The sequence below is a fragment of the Jaculus jaculus genome, chromosome 1 (genome assembly GCF_020740685.1).
Source record: "Jaculus jaculus isolate mJacJac1 chromosome 1, mJacJac1.mat.Y.cur, whole genome shotgun sequence".
NCBI lineage: Eukaryota > Metazoa > Chordata > Mammalia > Rodentia > Dipodidae > Jaculus > Jaculus jaculus.
This window is the reverse complement of record NC_059102.1, coordinates 151,394,642-151,406,734: the sequence shown is the minus strand read 5'-3', so window position 1 is coordinate 151,406,734 and position 12,093 is coordinate 151,394,642. Positions and strand designations below refer to the sequence as shown.

The window sequence follows — 12,093 nt, the reverse complement described above, 5'->3', positions numbered from 1 at the left end:
CACATCCCTTCATAGCCCTGCAACATCCCTCTCCCACCACAGAATTCATCCTCCAGGACTAGGCTGTGAGGAGGCAGTTAGTCCAGAGGTACAAATTTAGGTATTAGACCTCTGACCTCACCCTGTCTAGCTGCTCCTAGGACAGCAAGTTCCCTCACTGACCACTGCAATCACATCAATCTCAGGACAGCCCAACACTCAGCTGGCCATGACAGTCCCCTCTCACCACACGAATGGTCCAGCCTGTCCCATCCGCATCTCTCCCAACCCCCGTAGTCTGCTCCAAAGCAGAGCCCTCAAACCCTGGAACATGCACAAGCTGTCCCAACTCCAAGCCCTAGATTTTCTTGTGTTTGATTCCTCAGTTTCCACCACCTTGGGGACTATGGCCATCTCAGCTATATGTATTCACCTAAATCACGGCCTGTCCCAAATGCCAACTCTACTGACCACCTTGACCTTAGACCCTGAGCGCAGCATCCATGTGCCTCCTCCTCCTCTCTATCGACAGGAGTAGGAGCAAAGAATGATGACAATGATGACGAACCACCCCACAGAATCCAGGCTGAACCCTCACATGGTCTGTGTCCAGCAGCCTTAACATTGCACCCCTATTCTTGGCATAATCTGTGAGGCCTGTGGACAACTTTTTGTAGTTTTCTTCTCTGAACCATCCTGCCCACAGAAGCACAAGCTTAGGACTTCTTGCCATAGAACTCACTTGCAGCCACACTCAGAATTTCAGGTACCAACCGCATGAGGTGTTGGGGGATGGGCAATCCCATAGTTAGCCTCAAACCAACCCAGAACACAGCAGTGAGACAAATGGACAGCACTTTCCTCCTGGAAGGCTTCCCCCAATGACCTCTGCATGCCCACTCCTGGGCTCCAGTCACAGTATTATAGCTGTTGGAGAGCAGTTCCTCCAGGGGTGCAAGAGGAACCATGTGAGTGTACAGTCCAACCACTCCCAGGAGAGAGGCTCTGTCTGAAAGCACCCAGCCCAGGAGCAGCTCGCAGCCAGTGGGCCGAGTGAGCCTGCACCTGCACGTGTCCCTCACTCACACCTTTACAGACTCCTGCCAGGCATCGAGTGTGCAGGGGGTGGAGGTGCGCCCCTGAACAAACCTTGCCCTGTCCCAGGCTGGCAAGCAGGCCAAGATGACAGGTACCAAACAGCCTACAGTGGCAGAGGTCAATGATAGAGCAAGAGGCATAGACTGGGGGTCCTAGGAAAGGAAGAGCAAGTGCAGTGCTCCTCGCCCCTTACAGACCTCCCCTGTAGCCAGCGAGCCACCTGCTCAAACTGAAAAGATACCGTTGCTTACAGCACTCAGCCTTCCTGCTATTCAAAAAAGGCCTGTGAAGAGCAACCTTTAGACTTTTATTTAAAACTCAAAGCATACTGGTGCATGCCTTTTATAACAGCGTTTGAGTGGCAGAGGTAGAAGGATCACCATGAGTTCAAGGCTGCCTAGGATTACACAGTGAATTCCGGGTCAGACTGGGCTAGAGTGAGACTCTTAGCTCAAAAATAAATAAATAGGGGGCTGGAGAGATGGCTTAGCGGTTAAGTGCTTGCCTGTGAAGCCTAAGGACCCCGGCTTGAGGCTCGATTCCCCAGGACCCACATAAGCCAGATGCACAAGGTGGCACATGCATCTGGAGTTTGTTTGCAGTGGCTGGAGGCCCTGGTGTGCCCATTCTCTCTCTCTCTCTCTCTCTGCCTCTTTCTGTCTGTCACTCTCAAATGAGTAAATAAATAAATATAAACAAAAAAATAAAAATAAGTAAATAGGCCAGGCGTGATAATCACGTCTTTAGTCCCAGCACTTGGGAGGTAGAGGTAGGCAGATCACCATGACTTTGAAGCTACCCTAAGACTACATAGTGAATTCCAGGTTAGCCAGGGCTAAAGAGAGACCCTAAAATAATAGAGGGTTGGGGATTTAGCTCAATGTGCTTGACTATCAAGTGCAAGGTCCTGGGTTCATTCCTTAGCACCAAAATAATAATAATAACAACAACAACAACAAATAGTTTTTGGATGGACATAGTGGTACACGGCTTTAAACTCAGCACTGGGAAGGGAGAGGCAAAAGGATAGCTATGAGTTCCAGGTCAGCCTAGGTTAGAGTGAGACCTTACCTTGTAAAAAACGAAAATGAATAAATACATACATATATATGTAAATAAAAACTTAAGCAAGCTAACAAACTATTATTATTTGGTTTTTCGAGGTAGGGTCTCACTCTAGTCCAGGCTGATCTGGAATTCACTACGTAATCTCAGGGTGGCCTTGAACTCATGGTGATCCTCCTACCTTTGCCTACCAAGTGTTGGAATTAAGGGCATGCGCCACCATGCCTGGCACAAAAATTACTTTTAAGGAAGCTGGGAGATGGCTCAGTGGTTAAAGGTGTTTGCTTGCAAAGCCTACTACTTTCGGTTCGATTCTCCAGTACCCATGTAAAGCCAGATGCACAATGTGGCAAGCATCTAGAGTTCATTTGCAGCAGCAAGAGACCCTGGTGCACACATTCTCTCTCCTTTCAGAAAATAAATTAAAAAAAACAAACCCTTAAACAACAGCATGTTATAAAGCTTTTTCGTTTTGTTTAGTTTCTTGAGGTAGGGTCTCGCTCAAGCCCGGGTTGCTGTGTACACCATCACACTGAGGCTCACAAAGCTATTTTAAAAAGAGCTGGGTGCAGTGGCACATGCTTTTAATCCCAGCACTCAGGAGGCAGAGGTAGGAGGATCACCATGAGTTTGAGGCCAGCCTGAGACTACATAGTGAATTCCAGGTCCTGAACTAGAGTGAAACCCTTAAAAAAAAAAAAAGTAAAACCCGCAGGCTGGAGAGATGGCTTAGCAGTTAAGGGACTTGCCTTCAAAGCCTAAGGACTGAAGTTCAATTCCCCAGTACCCACATAAGCCAAATACACAAGGTGGCACAAGCATCTGCGGTTCCTTTGCGGTGGCTGGAGGCCCTGGCGCTTCCATTCTTTCTAGTAAGTAAATACTTAAAAAATGAATGTTGTCAAAAAGTAAAACCCAAGCAACACTTTGGGCATGATTGAAGCCTTCACCTAAAAACAGTAACTTGGGGGTGGGGGGTCACTAAATACCACCATTCTCACAGGTGAGATGTGGTTGAGTCACGTGGGCAGGGAGGACCACTGCAGGGAGATCTCTCTAGGGGGGCTTGGTAGCCAAGAACAGAAAACTTCCAGCTAGTGAGCTGCACACCAGCCAACAAGGACCAGGCGCCTGTTTCTAAGGGGCCAGGAGTTTTGAGTCCCTCAACTCTGAGCTTATCCCTCCAAACAGCTGCCTCCTACCATTCTGGGGCTCCCTGGGGTTGGGCGCTTGCCTTAGCCTCCACCAAACAGAGAGGCCCTGGGTTCAGACCCCATATAGACACTTATGCACCCAATTAAAACAGCTTCCACAGCCGGGTGTAGTGGTGCACACCTTTAATCCCAGCACTGAGGAGGCAGAGGTTGGAGAATCGCCGTGAGTTCGAGACCAGCCTGAGACTATATAGTGTATTCCAGGTCAGCCTGAGCTAAAGTGAGACCCTACCTCGAAAAGCCAAATATAAGTAAGTAAGTAAATAAATAAATAAATAAGAAAGACAGCTTCCAGGGAAACAGCTGGAAAGGGGGAAGGGTGTGAAGGGAGGCTTGAGACCTGGATGAGTAAAGGACGATGGCACAGGTGAGTGACCAATGGGAACTTGTGTGCAGTTGTATCAGTTGCAAAAAAGACGACCCCTGAGTCCTGGGAATGGGAGATAACCACCTCTGACTTCACCGGTCCCTGCAGGGCAGAGGAGGGTTGCAGAAGTGGCCTGAGGGACACCAAGTGTCCGCACGAGAAACCTCCCACGCGAGGTCAGCGCGGGTCAGCAAGGCACGGATGGGGGGGGCTCGTGGATCCCCACAGCCGTGACCCCGGGGCCGTGAGCCAGGCCACGTGTGGAGCGAGATCCGAGAGAACCGGCGCTGGCGATCCAGGGCCACCGAGCCCCGGGCCCGCGAGACGCGCACCGCCACGAGCGTCGCCAACTTTCCCGCCCCCCTCCCCCAGACTTTCAGTTTCCGGCCCCGCCGCTCCGCGAAATTCCCTCCGACGGCGGCGGCGGCCCCGCGCCTGCACACCCGCACGCACCCGCAGCCCTGACCCCGTAGCCGACCCCGCGGCAACCCGTGCGTGACGCGACCCCTCCACCCCCACCCCGCCCTGACCCGCGAAGTCTCACCCAACGGTCTCAGCGCGCCCGGAACTCAGCGCCCACCGGGCCACCGCCCCCAAGGCCACCGCCCGCCCGAGCCCGCCTGATGGACAGACGCCGTAGCCCATCACAAGCTCACAGGGAGCCGCAGCGGGTGGTGATTGGTCAGACTTGCTTACCCTTGGGCCCGCCTCCTGACAGACGGTGGTTTAAGCCTATCTGGAGCGAGCAGGGAGCCGCAGCGGGCGGCGATTGGTTGGCACTGCGCGGCGTGGGTACTAAACTTGTTCCCCAGGGTTCGGAGCCGAGTCTGTGCGGGCACGTGAGCGCTGTCATTTCAGAGCTAGCAGCGGGGTTGTCGCGCACCCTGGGACGGATTGAGACTCTCGCGGAGGTGTCATCAAGTCGTAGGTGGGGGGGACTTGGGTCTCCTTTTAGGGCAGTGAAACGTCTGAAACTGACAGGGTTGTACACTGCGAAGGTTTGAAGTGTTTTGTTTTTAAAGGAGAGAGGCTGTTCTTTTGATTCGTTTTTAAGGCAGGGTCTCAGTAGCTCAGGATGACCTTGAATTTACAATATAGCCCAGGCTGGCTTTGAACTTGGGTAGTCTTGCCATTACGCTGGGTTTCAAATGGTGATTTAAGAAAAAATAACAAATTTGCGGAAGGAGGGGTTCCAGGTAGGGTCTCACTCAAGCCCAGGCTGACCTGGAATTCACTATGAAGTCTTAGGCTGGCCTCGAATTTATAGCAACCCTTCTACTTCGGATTTTTTTGTTTTGTTTTGTTTTGGAGGTAGGTCAGCCTGACCTGTAATTCACTGTGTAGTCTCAGGTTGGCCTCAAACTCTCAGCAATCCTACCTCTGTCTCCCAAGTGTTGGGATTAAAGGCATGTACTACCATGCCCCGCCTACCTCGGATATTTTAAAAATATTTGGGCGGGGGGGGGGAACTGGAGAGATGGTTCAGTGGTTAAGGCTCTTGCCTGTAAAGCCTAATTACCTGTGTTTGATTCCCAATACTTACTAAAATCCAGATGCACAAAGTGGCACATGCATCTGGAATTCATTTGCAATAGCTGGATGTCCCAGAACCCCCCATGTTCTCCCTTTTTCCTTCCCTTCCTCCCTCCCTCCCTTCCTCCCTCTCCTCTCTCCTGTCTTGTCAGGAAGGTGTGAAGCACTGCAGAGGGACTATCAGGCTGGAATAAGAGTGGAAGGAGTTCTTTTCAGGACCCAGGCTTTGCGAAATATTCTGGAGTCCTACATGAGTTCCACAGTGAAGGAAATAACAGCTCAGAGTAAAGTCCCTGGGAATCCCACTCCAGGGGATTAGGTAACAGTGGAAAATAGCAGGTTTGAAAGTCCTGGAGGAAGACTTGCTCCCTCAATCTCAGGTCCCACTTCCTGTGACCCTGGTACTACTAATTTTGCAAGTGAAAAACAGTGATGGGTAAAGGAAGGGGAAATTCCCTTCCACCTTAATATTTAAAATACCATATGAAATGGAGGGAGGTGGAGGTAACAGGGTTTTCTTGAGATTCATTAAGGGAAGGCTATTTCCTCCTAATACAGCATGGCTATTCTTTTTTATTTTTTTAATTAATTAATTAATTTTTTTTTTGAGGTAGGGTCTCACTCTAGCTCAGGGTGACCTGGAATTAACTATGTAGTCTCAGGATGGCCTTGACTTCATGAAGATCCTCCTACCTCTGCTTCCCAAAGTGCTAGGATTAAAGGTGTGCACCACCTCACCCGGCAGCTTTTTTTTTTTTTAAATGAGAGAGAGTGAGAGAGAATTGGTGTGCCAGGGCCTCCAGCCTCTGCAGTCGGACTCAAGACACCTGTGACATCTAGTGTGCATGTGCAACCTTGCACTTGTGTGTCACCTTCTGCATCTGGCTTACATGGGATCTAGACAGTTGAACATGGGTCCTTAGGCTTTGCAGGCAAGCACCTTAACTACTAAGCCATGTCTCCAGCCCCACAGCATGGCTATTTTTATAAATTTTTTTCTTTAATTCTCTTTAATTCACTCTACCATGATTTTTTTTTTTTTGGTAGGGTTTCTTTCTAGCCCAGGCTGACCTGGATTTACTGTGTAGTCCCAGGCTGGCTTTGAACTCACAGCAATCCTACCACTGCCTCCCAAGTGCTGGAATTAAAGGTATACATCACCATGCCCAGCCTATACCATTTTTGGTCAAAAGAATGGGATCTGGAACTGGAGAGTTGGACCCATGTAAGCCAGATGAACAAAGCATGCATCTGGAGTTCATTTGCAGCAGCTGAAGGCCCTGGTGTGGTGCCCATTTTCACTCGCGCTCTCTCTCTGTCAAATAAATAAAAATAAAATGTTTTTTTTAAAAGAATGGAATCTAGGCCAGGCATGGTGGCACACACCTTAAATCCCAGCACTCGGGAGGCAGAGGTAGGAGGATCACCATGAGTTCGAGGCCACCCTGAGACTACATAGTGAATTCCAGGTCAGCTTGAGCTACAGTGAAACGCTATCTTGAAAAACCAAAAAAAAAAAAAAAAAAAAAAAGAATGGGATCTGAGATGGAGAGATGGCTTAGCAGTTAAGTGCTTGCCTGTGGAGTCTAAGGACCCCAGTTTGTGGCTCGATTCCCCAGGACCCATGTAAGCCAGATGCACAAGGGGGAGCAAGCGTCTGGAGTTCGTTTGCAGTGGCTGGAGGCCCTGGCACACCCATTCTCTCTCTCTCTCTGTCTGTCTCTCTCAAATAAATAAGTAAATAAAAGAATGGGCTCTGAGTTGCATCTCTGATCTTGAGTGGAGATCTTTCCTCTCAAGAACAGACATGCCATTGTCCCCTCCCTTAAAAGTTAATTTAGGGCTGGAGAGATGGCTTAGCGGTTAAGCGCTTGCCTGTGAAGCCTAAGGACCCCAGTTCGAGGCTCGGTTCCCCAGGTCCCACGTTAGCCAGACGCACAAGGGGGCGCATGCGTCTGGAGTTCGTTTGCAGAGGCTGGAAGCCCTGGCACACCCATTCTCTCTCTTTCCCTCTATCTGTCTTTCTCTCTGTGTCTGTCGCTCTCAAATAAATAAATAAATAATTAAAAAAAAAAAAGTTAATTTAGAACCTGTCAAGCCGAGCATGGTGGTGCATGATTTTTAATCCCAGCACAGGGGAGGTAGGAGGATTGCCATGAGTTCTGAGTTCAAGACTACCTGAGACTACACAGTGAGTTCCAGGTCAGCCTGAGCTAGAGTGAGACCCTACCTCGAAAAACCAAAACAATGGTAAATCACCCAGACAGGAAAATGCCCCTCAGGACAGAAAAGCCATGTGTTCCAGAAACTTCAGTATGTAGCCATCCTAAACATGTAAGTTGGCACATTGGTCTCTGGCTATTTTCCACTCTCATCCCTAAAAAGTTTCATGTTATTCTGTAAACAAACCTCATCTAAACTGGGCGTGGTGTCACACGTCTTTAATCCCAACACTTGGGAAGCAGAGGTAGGAGCGCCATGAGTTCGAAGCCACCCTTAGACTATACAGTGAATTCCAGGTCAGCCTGAACTAGAGCAGGACACTACCTCAAACAACAAGAAAAACTCATCGGGGCTGGAAAGATGGCCTAGCAGTTAAGGCACTTGCCTGCAAAGCCTAAGGACCCAAGTTCAATTCCCAAGTGCCCATGTAAGTCAGATGCACAAGGTGGCACATGAGTTTGGAGTTCATTTGCAGTGGCTAGAGGGCCAGGCTTGCCCATTCTCTATCAAATAAATAATATTTTTTTAAAAACCTCATCTGTCTTCTGTACTGCACTGTGTCTAAGAAATTACAAGGACTGGGGAGCTGAAGAGAGTTTAGAGTGAGATCTCTGTAACAAGGAGACCCCCCTCCCCCCGCCGAAGCCATGGAAACTACTCCAGAATGCAGACTATTTAAAGTCTGGGCTATTGATCAAATCACGCCAACTGCACTGTTCTGTGGTTGGAAGTTGGAATTCCCCTTCCTGGAATATGACAGCAAGGCCTCCTGCCTGTGTTAGAGCTCAGACATTCCTACTGGGTCAGTTAGCTTCATTAAGGCTGTTTGCCACAAGCAGCAGTGGCAATGTGAATCCTCACTGCAGAGTTTCCTTCAAGTCCAAACACTGAGCTCTCCCTGTGCAAGCTCTCCATGCTGTATCTGGGAGACCACAGGGTGTTCTGAGAACACCAGCAGGCTAGTTGGGAGAGAAGGGTTCATAGCTTCCTGAGCCTCCAGGCAGCGACCCTTCCTGAGAGTGTCAGACCCCTGACCTAGCATGGTGACATGCAGGAAGGCTGGTCTCAAGGCCACCATACCTCTATGCACATCCACAAAAGATTTCCTGAGCAAGGCGCTGCCCACAGACGTACTGCAGGGCTAGAGGCTGACAGTACCCTGGCAGAGCCAACCTTGATCTACTTGCTCAGTGCTTCCGTCACAAATATGTCATTTATTTTAGACTTTTCTGTTTTCAGAGAACTACTACATTCACTTTTAAAAAAATTTGATTCTTGCTGGGAGTGGTGGCACACGCCTTTAATCCCAGCACTCGGGAGGCAGAGGTAGGAGCATCGCCAAGAGTTCGAGGCCACCCTGAGACTACATAGTGAATTCCAGGTCAGCCTGGCCTAGAGTGAGACCCTACCTCGAAAAAGCAAAAAACAAAAAACTGATTCTTATTACCTGGCATGCTGCAAATGCAGTCAGACCAGGAAGAGAGATGGGTGGTGTCCTGAATGGGAAGTGGCCATCCTGCCCTGCCCACCAGCTCAGAACTAGGGTGACACCTCCTTCCTGGGGACTCACCTCACTCACTGGCTGGGGAAAGGGTGAGTCACTGTGGTTGTTGGACAACTCAGGGGATTCCCGTGTGGGTTTCTTCCTGCCAAAAAGAAAGCAAAAGCCACCAGCTAAGGCAGCCACTGAGGGCAGGGCAGCGGTTGGGGGTGTCCCTGGGCAGACCCACAGCTTTGTCTCACTCCCTGTCTTGGGAAGTTAAGAGCACTGACCAGCAGGCCTGGAGACATGTGGCCGCATTTGTCATCAGCCCCATACTCCAGGGTGCAAAAGAGGTAGCGGCTGTCCTGGGCCCCAACGTTGTGACCTGAGGGGGCTAGGGCCTCTGGAGAGAGGTGTGGGTTTCATTGCAAATCACAGCCATCCTGGTGCTGCGGTAGTTTGAATAGATGTCCCCCAATAGATTCGGGAGTTTTATTAAAGCTTCTTGAATTTCCAGCTACCTGGCTGGAGGAGGTGCCATTGTGGGTGGATCCTAGGGTTCAGCCCTAAGGTGTGGGAATGGATTTGGAATTCCAGCTAAAGATATACAAAGTGCTTAAGCTAGGCCGGGAGTGCCTGAGGTGTGCTTGCTTGCTTTTTGGTGGTGGTTTTTCCCTCTGTTTGGATCTGTGAAAACAGGCTAGCTGCTTCTGCCTTTATAGAACTTCCCCTGGATCTGTAAGCTTCAAATAGGTGTCATTCCTGAGCTGGGCATGGTGGCACACACCTTTAATCCCAGCACTGGGAAGGCAGAGGTAGGAGGATCGCTGTGAGTTCGAGGCCACCCTGACTACATAGTGAACTCCAGGTCAGCCTGAGCTAGAGTGAGATACTACCTTGAAAAACAAACAAAAAAGTCACTAATTTTAAAAACGTCATTCCTTCCATAACTGTACCTGGCCCGGAGGTTTACCCCAGGGATGTGTGATCGTCCGCAAAAGGTACTTTGACTCAGTCAGGCAGGTGAAGCCTGGTATCTGCTCACTTGTTCTCAAAGCACTTAGGGGGCCAGCTTTCAATGCCCCCCCACCTCACTCTGCCTGAATCCTCCTTAAGGCAAACAGCAGCCCACTGGACAACCCAACCCTACCATCTTTCTCTGCTGTTCTCTATCATGTCTGGCTTGTGTGTGTGTGGGGGGGTAATATTTGGTTGTAGCTCAGCCTCTCCTAGGCCAGGCTGCATCCTTGGAAGCCCACAGTTTACAACCAATCCTCAGACAAAGAGAAGTATTCGGTAGGCCTAGGAGGTAGGAAGGTTGGCTAGTGCAACTCCGGGAGCCACAGTCTATCTGCTCACCCTACTCACGCTCTGTGTTCTCTTTTCTCAGGTACTGGAAGGGTAGTCCTTGCTGCTGCTCTGAGAGAAGCCAGTTTCAGGGAGCACGCCTTTAATCCCAGCACTCGGGAGGCAGAAGTAGGAGGATCACTATGAGTTCGAGGCCACCCTGAGACTACATAGTGAATTCCAGGTCAGTCTGAGCTAGCGTGAGATCCTACCTCAAAAACATAAATAAATAAATAAATAAATAAATAAATAAATAAATAAATAAATAAAATGAGGGGCTGGAGAGATGGCTTAGCGGTTAAGAGCTTGCCTGTGAAGCCTAAGGACTCCGGTTCAAGGCTTGATTCCCTAGGACCCACGTAAGCCAGATGCACAAAGGGGCGCACTTGTCACTCTCAAATAAATTAAAAAATTTTTTTAAAAATACCTATGGCCATTAAAAGAAATGAGAGAGAGAGAGGCCAGTTTCATTTTCATTTTGCAGTCATCTGATTGAAGCTTTTCCAGAAAGGCCATCACCAGCTCAGGGCCAGAATTCCCCTGCCATTAGTGTGGCTGGCTGGGGATCAGGGGGATTTGAGGGCCTTCCTCAACAGTTTCTTGGGGGTGGGTATTCTGGTGATGCCTGTCATGAAGAGAAAAGGTAGACAATGAGGTTTGCTTGGTGGTGAGCACTTTGGAACCTAAATATAGCCTGCCTCCTTATGGCAGGAAGGGGACAGGTGTCACCCTTCCACATAGTAGAACTGCAAGGTAAGTCACACCTGTGTCCAGGAGACCTTTTGTGAATGTGAGCTCATGGTGTGCCCAGGCCTGATGGGTGGCCACCTGGGCACAGGTCTATTGTGAATGCGCACAAGGCTGGCCAAATGGACTCCCACATCTAAGTTTACTGTAAACCTGAGAGGTGGCAACAGTGGTCAGGGGGCAGAAAGGAATGGGGCATTGTAGCTTTTCACACTGTAAGCCCCAGAGGATACAAGTGTCTCAAGGTGCTTCTGCTGCCAGGCACAGTGGTACACATCTGCAATCACACCTGCTCAGAAGGCTGAGGCAGGAGGATGAAATGTTCCAGGCCTACATAAGTTATGTCATAGAGAGACACCGTCTCATGAAAAAGGGGGAATGGCTGGAAAGATGGCTCAGTGGTTAAAGGTGCTTGCTTACAAAGCCTGATAACCTGGGTTCAATTCCCCAGTACCCTTGTAAAGTGGCATAGGTGTCTAGAGTTTGTTTGTAGTGGCAAGAAGTCCTGATGTGCTCACTCTCTATCTGTCTCTTTCTCTCTTTCAAATAAATAACTTTTTTTTTAAGTTTCAAGTCAGTTAAGGTGATTGCCTGCAAAGCCTAATGATCAGGGTTTGATTCCCCAGTACCCACATGAAGCCAGATGCACAAGGTGACACATGTGTCTGGAGTTCCTTTACAGTGGCTAGAGGCCCTGGCATGCCCATTCTCTCTCTCTCTTTCTTCTTTGTGTATCTCTCTGCTTGCAAATAAATAGTAGTAATAATAAAGGTTTCAAGCTGGGCATGGCGGCACATGCCTTTAATCCCAGCACTTGGGACGCAGAGGTAGGAGGATCACCATAAGTTTGAGGCCACCCTGAGACTACAGAGTGAATTCCAGGCAAGACGCTACCTTGAGAAACCAAACAAAACAAAAGTTTCTGTTTTAACCAACACAAGGTCACATGGAAGTTTTGGAAAACATAGAAAAGAACTGGAAAGAAAGCAAAGATAGGGCTGGGGATATGGCTCAGTGGTAGAGCATTTGTCCAGCAT

At 49.4% G+C, this 12,093-nt stretch overlaps 1 protein-coding gene across 4 annotated transcripts in view; it reads right to left on the bottom strand.

The window, feature by feature from the left end:
- The window catches only part of Traf2 (TNF receptor associated factor 2), a 37,005-nt gene extending 32,666 nt beyond the window's left edge, over positions 1-4,339 (bottom strand). For all 4 annotated transcript variants that reach the window (XM_045142253.1, XM_045142254.1, XM_045142255.1 and 1 more), the window contains exon 1: positions 4,268-4,339. The gene's annotated coding sequence lies outside the window, so the exon portion shown is untranslated. The remainder of the gene's footprint in view (positions 1-4,267) is intronic.
- Positions 4,340-12,093: the final 7,754 nt, after the last annotated feature.